The sequence below is a fragment of the Elephantulus edwardii genome, unplaced genomic scaffold (assembly GCF_000299155.1).
Source record: "Elephantulus edwardii isolate Elephantulus edwardi_28Jun2011 unplaced genomic scaffold, EleEdw1.0 scaffold00037, whole genome shotgun sequence".
Lineage (NCBI taxonomy): Eukaryota > Metazoa > Chordata > Mammalia > Macroscelidea > Macroscelididae > Elephantulus > Elephantulus edwardii.
Genome location: NW_006399787.1, coordinates 13,087,369 through 13,093,827, shown reverse-complemented (window position 1 = coordinate 13,093,827; position 6,459 = coordinate 13,087,369). Strand labels below are relative to the sequence as shown.

Sequence of the window (6,459 nt, the reverse complement as noted above, 5' to 3'; positions counted from 1 at the left end):
TTATGATCTACACAGTCAAATGCCTTTGCATAGGCAATGAAACACAGACATTCCTCTGGTATTCCCTGCTTTCAGCCAAGATCCATCTAACATCAGCTACAATATCTCTAGTACCACGACCCCCCCTAAACCCAGCCTGGACTTCTGGTAGTTCTCTGTTGATGTGCTGTTCCCCCACTCACGGTCATGGTGTATTAGTTGATTAACATTTTGTAGTTCTTTTGGTGGTTAGTATACTTTTTCTTTTATATTATGTGATTTATTGTGTACAATTCCAGAATAAGAATCATATTTAATCGTTCTTAAAATATTTCGTTGTCCTTTATAATAAATTAATGTCTATTTTTTTTTCTTTAAAATGTTGTACAAAATATGTTCCATGTTTTCATAATTTTTTTTAAAATAATTTCTTTTTTGAGATAACACTAAACATTCTTTGAACTGAGAGTGAAATGCAGAATTTAGTCCTGGAATATATATTCTATCTCTTTTTGATGATTATAGTTTTGTTGAAACCAAATTCTAAATTCTGGTTTGAACTTATGTCTTCTATAGCATCCATTGTTCCCTTTTATTAGGATTTTAAAAGGAAAACTGGCAAAATTATGATCTTTTGTTTCTAGAGAGAAGAGCCGAGACCGTGAACGGGAGCGAGAGCGAGAAAGAGAGCGAGAGCGAGAACGGGAAAGAGAGCGAGAGCGTGAGAGAGAGCGAGAGAGGGAACGGGAGCGCGAGAGAGAGAAAGACAAGAAACGTGACCGAGAGGAGGATGAAGAAGATGCATATGAAAGGAGAAAGCTGGAAAGAAAACTCCGAGAGAAGGAAGCTGCTTATCAAGAGGTGTATAGAGGACACACTTATCTTTTTGTAGGGCAGTACTGGGTTGGTTGTCAAAATTGCAGAACTGATTGGGCAATATTTTAAAGCTTTGCTATTTGTTTTAGCGGCTTAAGAACTGGGAAATCCGTGAACGAAAGAAAACCCGGGAATATGAAAAAGAAGCTGAACGAGAAGAAGAAAGGAGGAGAGAGATGGTAAGAACCTGGGAATTTTAGTGTTGTTTGTTTTAAGTAATTTTTTTCAGATTAAAATCAAGTCAGATCTTGATTATTTTTTTTAAAAGCCAACTCTCTAGTCAAGATATGAGTTCCGGTCTCATCAGTAATTTGTTTTGCACACCTTAAGCAATGGGCTCTTTTGTGTCAGGAAGTGTGAGGATGGCGAAAGATAGAACAAGGTTCAGATCTTTTGTTCATAGGGTCACTATTAGCCAAACTTGACTCGACAGCGCCTAACAACAGTAACAACAACCAACTTTAATAATTTTTCAGAATTATGATTTGAGTGAAAGTTGACAAAGCAAATTGGTTTTCCCGTTAAACATTCATACACATTTGTTTAAACATTAATTATAATTCTTAAAATGTTATAATCTCTCTTTGTATTTCTTATCTCCATTAATTTTTCTATATTTTCCTGCCTTTAGGGCTTTATAATTGGGAAACTGTTACTCTGTTGACTTTTTTGATTAGTTATTCTGAGGAGTGAGTGCCTTCCTAGTATTGGTCACTGTTATAGGTCTGTCTGTTGTTTGGCTATAAGATGAGCTATGAGAATGAGCTTCATTACAGATTTAAAGGGCAAGTATGAGCTGTAGTTTCTGGAGTTCCACCTCTGTAAGTAAGCTTGATAATTTCATTATACCAATATTTTGTCTTCCTACTTTTCATATTTTACTGCACCTAAAAGCATCTTTTTTTGCTATGCTGTTAAAATAAAAATTTACAAAATTGCCAGAGTGTTACTTGGTTAAAAATCTGCAAATTTGGATCTGAGGCGTTGTTTCTCTGTAAATTGTCATGTATTTGGATAGTACTGATAGTTTTCTGGCAAGAACAGCTTTTATAATCCAAGATTATATCTCTATCACCTCTGTTTACTATAGCTTCAGATGCCATGCTATTTCTTTTTACTACATGATTATCAGAGAAATTAATTTTGTTTTCACACTTGTTAAAGTATCACAGTGAAGTATTTGGCATAGATTGTAATTAAATAACAATGAAATATGTTTTATCATAGTATTTGCTTCAGTAGTATGTTCCGTGTGTTCTATCTTTGCCAGAATTTCATGAAAGTTTCTTTATCTCCAGTTTGGAGATTATTCTTCTAAAAACTTCACTGAAGTTAGGAATCTTCTTCAAATAGCTTTTGAACATGAGACATAGAGGGATTTTTTTGTAAGTAACCAAAAGGAGGGTGCATGCAGCAATAGATAGATAGTATGGGTTTTCTGGCTAGATCCTCTAACATCATAGAATTATTTTAAATTATTTTAACTTTCTTGTTTTATCGCCCTTAGTGAAGGATTTCATTTTTATTTCCAGATTAGAAAATAGATGAGCACAGTATAGTTACTTGATAAGTATTTGTCATCAGCAACATTGTGAATCACTTTCTTGAAATCTACTTCCTATAAGGAAATTTGTCTTTCTAGTGACAAATTCTCTCCCCTCCCTTTTTTCAGAACTGAAAAAAATCCTAATTATGTAAAGTTACTTACCCACTCTAAAAATGTTTAGACAATACAAATATCTGTAGTATGGTGTAAAAATTACTGTTGCTCTTCCCAAGAATATTTCCATAATAATCGTGCCTGTGAGCCATACAGTAAAATACGTGTCTTGTTAAAATATATTTTTATGTGTTATCAGATGTTGCTTGCAGATAATAGATCTCAGTGTACTGCTGGTTGCTGGGAGGATAACAGTGACGTTCAAAAAAATGGTCATTGGCCAAGGAGAGAGGGAATTATAGAGAGAAAGTTATGTGTGTACGTGCACTCTTAACGTATACTGTGCAAATTTGTTTCAAGCATTTTGGATGTGTAAAGGAAGGACAAAATAGGAAAATTTATTGAAAGCATTTTGGATGTATAGTCCTTTTGGGAGGGATTGGTCAAAGACAAATGGTTAGGTTGGGAAGTCCCTATAGAGAGCTTTGAACTGGACAAAGCTTATGTGCTTTGTTTAGTTAGTTGATAGATATTTGTTGTATCTGAGATGCTAAAAATACAAGTAAGAGTTTCCCATGGTTTATTCTTGTTTTTTAGGTTCTAATTGATAAATGAGTATGATAGAAATATTATATATTGTTGAATTTTATAAAATCCATTTCTTTTGATGTCATATATACCTACAAGATAAAAAAATACTATTCCGTTAGAATCATTAATGATTATTGCAACTTGGAGTTTTGTTTCTGTTTGTTTTCAGATTTCATTAGCTAATCATAAGTGTACTTTGGACATTATATAATCATAGAGAACATTGTAAACTCCTGTATGATTTTTATTACACAGATAAGTCTTATGACAAGTATTTTAGAAATAAAAGAAGGAAAATGTATGATACAATTTTAGCCTAAAGTATATGAGAAATAAATAAAAAGTTAAATTGTATGTATAAAGTATGTATATCTGTTACTCCCAAGAAAGGTGATTGGGACAGTCTCTGATTTTTATGTTAATGCTGTGCATTTGTTGTTCGTTTACTCAAAGGCAAAAGAAGCTAAGCGATTGAAAGAATTCTTAGAAGATTATGATGATGATAGAGATGATCCCAAGTATTACAGGTAAAGAAGAAAGGCTCCTTAGTGGTTCTGGTGCTACTTGTTTTAGTGTTTCACAACTGGCCTCTTTTTTTAAAAAAAAAAAATTTTACTTTTTTCAAATAATTGCAAGAAACATTCCAAAGAATTTGGTTACACACGACTTGTTTTTCAGAGAAAAGACTATGTACTGACATTTCTGAACGAGCTCTTTTTTTCTTTTTAAAGCTAGATCACTACTTGTTTTATATATTTGGGTTGAATTACTTCAGAACAAAGCAGGAAGTAAATGAACACAATGTTAGGGGCATTCTGTCAACACAAGTCTATAGTCTGTTAGTATGTAGCTTTTCACAGTGGAACAAAGTACTGTTGAGTAGGTATGGTTGATGACAAAACATTTAAATGAGATCTGTTACGATTTATTCTTTTAGGGGAAGTGCTCTTCAGAAAAGATTGCGTGACAGGGAAAAGGAAATGGAAGCAGATGAACGTGATAGGAAGAGAGAGAAGGAAGAACTGGAGGAAATTAGGCAGCGTCTTCTGGCAGAAGGACACCCAGACCCAGATGCAGAGCTCCAAAGGGTAAAACAATCTGTAGTCTGTACTTGTTTTATTGTTGGGGATTATATTATTATAGTATGCAGACCAACCATGAAATAGTTTATCAGTGATAAAAATACAATTTATAATCCCTGTATTTCCTAAGCTCAAAGAAAGCCTTTTTATGGAATTTTGCTTATAAATTTGTCTCTCAGTAGTTTGCCTTTACAGGTGGAAATTGCTGTAGTTTCAGTTCCTTCTGTGCGGCCCTAAATATTTTGTTTTCAAAAATTATTCCATGCATCTTTCTGCCATTTCAGAAATGAAAACATCATGTTATAAAAGCATGGCATATCTGTTCTTGAATTTTAGAGTAAAGATATTTTAAGGGAGGGAAAAAAATGTTTAGGTTTTTTGTGTGTTAGGATTCTAATACAAATTCTTCAAATCAGTGCTTTTTCTTTAACCTATTATATGCTTTTGGTTAATAAGAAACCATGTTTTATATTTCAGTTTTGTTTTCAATATGAATTTTGCATTTTACCAGTTTTCATTCTTTACCTCTATAATGTTTAGGTGAGTTTTTGAGTGGTAATTTTTTGTGTATTATTTCTACCATTATTCATACTCTGCAAAAAATTTTTACTTGCTCGAGTAGTTACTTTCTATTTGCTTTTGTTTAAAACCCAGAGAACTCTTTCGTCTATTCACCCAGTTTTCCATCATCTTAGTTGTAGGTTGTTTTAGGAATAGCATTTATTCCTAGTTCCCTTCTTTCTTCATTTTTTTCCTTTCTCATTGTCATAGAGTCAGATGCACCTTGTAGCTGACCCTCTCATGAATTTCCAAGATTCTTAATTCCCATACGAAGAGACTGCCCATTCCAGCCCCCCCCCCCCCCCCCCCCACGAGATCTCTGTTTCAGCTCTAGAAGCAGCTAGGAGATTTAAAACCACCAACGAAGTTTGACCTTTGGCAAAGTGTTGAAATTCTGTACTAACTACACATCAGAGTTCCTAAAAGAATTGAAGAAAAAAAATACTGAAGCTTCAGGTTAGGATACTGAAAGAGTCTATACATAAACTATTAAATGACTTAAGAAACATCAAAAGAATATGGGAGGAATACATAGAGTCACTCTCCCATAAGAAATTGGTTGACAAAGAAGCATTTAAGGAAGTAGCATGTGATAGGATCAAAAATTAATGGTACTAAAGGAAGAACTCCCAGCTGCACTGAAGGCATTGGCAAAACATTAAGCTCAGGAATTGATAGAATACTGACTGACATGTATCACCAAATAAAATGGAACATGCTTCATGCTAGTTTGTACCAAGAGATTTGGAAGGCATGTACATGGCCAACCAACTAGATGAGAAACCATATTTGTTGTCTTTTTTTAAGAAAGATAGATTGGTAGGTAGGTAGATACCATACAGGATGAGAATTATCTAAGAATATTATTAATATCACGTACAAGTAAAATCTTGTTGAAGATTATTACAAAATGGCTGAAATAGTACATCGTCAATGAACTGCCAGAAATTCAAGATAGATTTCAAAGATTCCAGGGAAAGAGGATTAACATTGCTCATATTATATGGATGTTGGCTGAGAGCAGAGAATACTAGAAAGATGTTTACTTGTTTTTTATTGTTATATGAGTCTAATAAGTTACGGATAATAATTAGAAGAGTGAAAATTACAGAATGCTTAATTGTGCTATTGGGAAACCTTTATATAGACCAAGATACAATTCTGATGTGTACTGTTTCTGACTTAAAACCCTGTAGTATTCCTTTGTTCTATTTGAACTGCTTCTTGGTCTATGTAAAGGTTTTAACTCAATGACAATGAGGGAGAGATTCAGTCTGTACACTGAGCAAATAATACTAATGAGAAGCTAGACTGTATAAAGAAGAATGTGGCATTTGAATTGAATATGACTCCTCAACAGCCTATTTTAAACTGGACTAAATAAAAAGGAATGCGGCACCAGAATTGGTGACAGACTCAAAAACCTACACTGTGCGATGTCAATATAACAAACATCTCAATATGAAGAAAACCGAAATCCTCACCACTGTATCAGTAAACACCATGATAGATGAAGAAAAGGTTGAAGTTGTCAATAATTGCATTGTACTTGGATCTATAACATCACCCATTGTAGCAGTAGTCAAGAATTTTAAAAAAATAATTTGCAAAATTTACAATAAGAGAGGTTCATTGCTTAGTGATCTGGCAGGGCAGGAGGGGAAGGGAAGAAAATGTGCAACAATGAATGAATAAAAGAAAAAATAATCA

The 6,459-nt window shown here is 33.7% G+C and overlaps 1 pseudogene across 1 annotated transcript in view; it reads left to right on the top strand.

Annotated features, from left to right (window-relative positions):
- Positions 1-6,459, top strand: part of LOC102860335 — a 47,941-nt pseudogene that overhangs the window by 33,074 nt on the left and 8,408 nt on the right. The window contains exons 11-14 of the transcript XR_438862.1: positions 624-840; positions 945-1,034; positions 3,560-3,633; positions 4,044-4,194. The product of XR_438862.1 is annotated as an RNA-binding protein 25-like (transcript). The remainder of the gene's footprint in view (positions 1-623; positions 841-944; positions 1,035-3,559; positions 3,634-4,043; positions 4,195-6,459) is intronic.